Genomic DNA, 5,192 nt, shown 5'->3' on the forward strand with positions numbered 1-5,192 from the left:
AAACAACGAAGCTGGGCGATTGTAGCCCAGCATTTTCCGGAAGTGCGTGCGAACTTTTCATCTTATTACTCATGATGATGATAATTTCTTCTCGCGCGTTTCGGACTTACGGCCGTCACTGCGCGTTGCATAGCGCAGCTTGCAACATCGACACCGCGTTCCAATGCCGACACCGCGTTCCAGCAGACCCGCTCCGTGAATGCGTCTCTCTCTTTCTCTCGCTCTCATAGCGCGCAAAACCTCTTCTTCACGTAGCAGAACACAAGCGTGCGAACGCGCCAGCTGTGGACGAAGACGACGACACTCGAACGCAATCATATGGTTCGCATAAATTTGCATGTTCTGCAAGCGTGGATGTATAGCCTAGAGGTTACGACGCTCGCTTTGGGACCGGGGGTACGCGGGTTTGAATCCCGCCGCAGCAAGTTTCTTTTCTTTCTTGGTAGTTTCTTGATACGCACCACAAATTACGACTGACTTAAACAGCTTCGCTGTTAAAAAAAGACTTTTTTGCGAATACGGGCCCAGGAGACGACCAGGAGAGATAGGTTACGGACACGCGAGGCAAAAACGTGAGAAGAAGTAATGCAAGCGCAGAACAATTGGCAGGATCGCACGTAATTGTACTATTTCGATGGCACACCAAGTATAGTGCACATCTGAGAAACAACCTTCGGCGCAACATTCCACTTAAAATCCTCCTCACCGATTCAAATGTGTCCACCGATGACGTAAATTCCGTTACAAGTATTGACGGAAAGTTGGCAGGAGACTTGGCAGAGGAGCGCCCGCACAAAAGAGTCTTGCGCCGAGATGCACACCCAGTGCACCAACTGACCTATTCCTCGAAAGGATTACGGTTCTTCGGCTATTAGGCTTCCTACGCAGTATACAGTACGGAAGCGGAGAGACAGCACGTCGACTGGCACACAGAATAAAGGTGCCTCGGGGAGAGACCGCTCGCTCGTCGAGTGAGCAGGAAGGGTTGAGAAGGGAAGCAGTGGGGACTAAGTGAGAACAGGCCGTAGTTTAGCCGGTCATTTGGGAGGATAAGAGCACGGCTTCTGTAGCCGCGTTTGTCGCCTTTGCGGGGCTATAGACACACAGGGCGACTGCGTGTGTGGTGCTGATCAGGTTGCTGTTGTGATACCTTACCTGGAAACGATCAGGGTGCCGCTGCGAGACGAGCGGGTGGGGTGGGCTCCTATGGCCACAAAGACGCACAACAGCAGCTCGACACTGCGGTGGGCAGCTGAACACGTGTTTTCAAAAACACTATCACTTTCGACGGCCTTCCTCGGAAGTGTCATGTTTCTTGACGAAAGTAAAGCGTATCAGGTGCTTTACACGTGCGGATGGAGAAGAAGATGGCCTTTTTTTATTATTCCATGCAATTTACTAAGGCTACATAGCTGGTGGAATTGATTAAGGCATCGTAAATAATAAAAAAGCGCCATCATTTTTTGCGGTTTCTAATTTACTTCTTTGGACACCCGTGTGTTGTTCGTTCCGGATTACAATTAACTAATTAATCCATTCATTTAAGAATACTGCTGCTCTCATGAGATATCATCACAGGGAAGGGGGTACAGCAAATGTATAAAAAGCAGATCCCAATGAAATAACAACAACTCATCATAAACTGGTAGGGAGAGAGAGAGAGAGAGAGTGTGTGTGTGTGTGTGTGGGGGGGGGGGGGTGGATAGTATAAAAGAAAGGCAGGGAATTGAACAATGATATATTGATGCAGTAACAATATAAAATACTAGTTATGCAATTGTGTATAATAATTCAATCATTGACCGTTCATAGAACAGTCATGGCCCCGCGACATAACATAAGCAGAGATATTTCAATACATTACAAGAATACAAAATAAAAAACTCTCATAGCAGTACAAACACTCCGCAGTAGACTAAAATATGATCTAGCAGGAGTTATAGCTTCAAGAAACTGACAGATCCTCACGCTTCATTCGAGTCACACATCCTATAATTCGATCATTACCTGTAGACATCCGGGCGAATACCTCATGGTCATCTCTGAGTCATTATGACATGATCTACTGCTCCTCTTAACCTTCCGTGGAAGAGTCAGCAACGTCGGCTATGGTCAACCAAGAGAACAGTACAACGACTGCTTTTTATTTGTTGCTCTTAAACACGACAAATACGCACCCCAGCTATCGCTAATACCATGCAGCTATCGTCAGTGGGCACGTCGGCTGGTCGTCGGTCAAGTTCATCATGAATCCCTTGCTACTTTTCATGCAGATGCTTCTGTTTTCGACGACATGGACGGCCGGTGCAACGGATGAAACCCAGTGTCTAATCGTCCCTGTGCGTCTTGACGGAGGCTGCGCAGACGAACTTTCGTACCAGATTGACACCACCATCTCGACACCGCCCTCTTCTACGTCATCATCTGCTCCGTATAAAAGAAGCCCGCGCTTGAATTTCTTTAGTGGGCACGTTGGCTGGTCGTCGGTCAAGTTCATCATGAATCCCTTGCTACTTTTCATGCAGATGCTTCTGTTTTCGACGACATGGACGGCCGGTGCAACGGATGAAACCCAGTGTCTAATCGTCCCTGTGCGTCTTGACGGAGGCTGCGCAGACGAACTTTCGTACCAGATTGACACCACCATCTCGACACCGCCCTCTTCTACGTCATCATCTGCTCCGTATAAAAGAAGCCCGCGCTTGAATTTCTTTAGTGGGCACGTCGGCTGGTCGTCGGTCAAGTTCATCATGAATCCCTTGCTACTTTTTATGCAGGTTAGTAATAATCACTCTTCTATTAGATCTAGTGACCGTTGCTTAATCCAGCTGGCGTGCCCTCACAGCCTAAGTTCATTGCATTCGTATGTGCTGAATGTTGTACTATCCTTACTAGCACTTTGCGGTGACGTAGAACTTAACCCGGGACCCGGTACTGAGGAATTGCTTCGACAGCTTCTGGAGGGCCAAAAGACCATGCAGAAAAGGTTGGACGCAATCGAATCAAAGCTTAAAAAGGTTGAAGCATCCGCATCAACCATTAAGGAATTTGGTACTAAAATCACTGAATTAGAGAAGACTGTTCTTAGCTTCGAAAAAAAAACTGACCGATCTGGAAGACAGAAGTCGGCGTAACAATCTGCTGATATTTGGCCTTCCTGAAAATGTTGATGAATCCCCGGCATCACTTTCCGACAGTGTTGTTCAAGACTTATTTGAAATCGCGCTAGGTGTGCATATCACTTCCGTAGAAAGAATTCACAGATTTGGAAGGAAACAAGCAAACAAACCACGTCCAGTAGTCTTGAAACTGATTGACTATCGCGAGAAAATCGCTATACTAAAAAACTGTTACAAACTGCAAGGGCAAAATGTTTCAATATCGGAGGACTTCTCAGCTATGACTAGATCGATTAGAAAGAAGCTGTGGGAGAGTACCGCTAACGAAAGAAGAGAGGGTAAGAGGGTAAAACTTCTTCATGACAAAGTAAAAGTTGACAGCGACATGTTTCAATGGGATAGCAGTCAAAATAAAATAGTTCCACTTAGCGAGCACAACCGCAGGCCCAAGCGCGTACGTTGAAATTGTGATGGTCCCAAAAAGACATTTCGGTGCCTCAATATCAATGCTCGTAGCGTCGTACATAAACTAACCGAATTGGAAAGCGTTGCTATTGCCCATAAGCCACATATTATAGTGGTAACTGAAACCTGGCTACATCGAGATATAAACGATTCGGAAATAACACCCCAAGGCTACAGCATCTTTCGTCATGATAGAGATAGTAGGGGAGGCGGCGTTGCAATACTAATCAACGAATCATTACGCGCATCCAGATTACCAGATATACCGGACATAGAAAGTATTACAGTTAAAGTATTTCTCGATGAATTTCATTTAGTTGTCGTGGGATTTTACCGCCCCCCCCCCCCCCCCCCCGCCCGAATTGCGACAATGCATTTGTAGAAAAGCTCAATGAATTTTTGTGTTCAATACATTTTCGTTCTTGTAGTTTATTACTAACAGGTGACTTTAACTTTCCATCAATAAATTGGTCTGATTTTCCTGAGGCTCTGGCTAGCAATTCCCAATTGTTTGTTGATGTGCTGCTCTTGCACAATCTAACACAACTCGTTAAGGAACCTACCCGTATTCATAATGATAGTCAATCTATTTTGGATCTTTTTATCGTTAATAACAAATTGCTTTGTCGAAATCCTTCTGTGCAGGTGTTTGAAGGTATATCAGATCATAAGATAGTAAGTTTAACAATGGAAGTGTGTTTCAATTCAAAACTCGAGAAAAAGGAAACAATAATTCCTATGTTTGCGAGCGCTAACGACATTGAAATATTAGATGCTCTAGACAGTTCATTTTCCATTTTCACAACTCTGTGCGACACCGGCAATACCTCCGTTGAACAGCTATGGTGTTTTTTTTAAGGACTTGGTGTTGCGATGCATAAATAACTTTGTTCCGAAAAAACGGAGGATAGTGCGGAACTTGAAGCCATGGATGACAAAAGATATCGCGCGTATTGGACGTAAACTTAAGAAAGCTCGTCAAAATCAGAAGCAGCGCCCTTCGCGGACAAATGCAGACAAGATTTACGAGTTGCGCGTTTTACTAAAAAACCATATAAAATAAGCAAAAGACCACTTCCAAAATGTGCGCATGAAAAACTTCTTGATGTCATCACCAGGCAAATTTTGGCGTTATCTAACACCACAGCAAAAATCAGTGCCTCGTCTTTGCATAAACGATTCACTCATAGATGACAACTTCGAAGTTGCGTATGCGCTAAACGAGTATTTCAGCTCGGTTTTTACACAAGATGACGGTACCACCCCTGGTTTTGCCTCTTTCTAAGAATTGCCGCCCATTGACGATATACGTGTTCATGAAGAAGATGTACTAGCACTTCTTTTAAACCTTGATGTAAAGAAGTCACCGGGAATTAATAAAATACCCAATGCTTTTTTAGTACGGTACGCATTATGGTGTGCAAAATATCTGAGTTTACTATTTACTAAGTCACTGTCTCACGCCGAGCTCCCGAGCGATTGGAAATATGCAATAATTACACCAATACCTAAAGCAGATAACCGTTCAGCTCCATCGTCTTACAGACCGATATCAATTCTCAGCGGATCCGTAAAAATGCTAGAGCACATCGTATGCAAGCATATCAC

Source organism: Dermacentor silvarum, chromosome 1 (assembly GCF_013339745.2).
Source record: "Dermacentor silvarum isolate Dsil-2018 chromosome 1, BIME_Dsil_1.4, whole genome shotgun sequence".
NCBI classification, from domain to species: Eukaryota; Metazoa; Arthropoda; class Arachnida; order Ixodida; family Ixodidae; genus Dermacentor; species Dermacentor silvarum.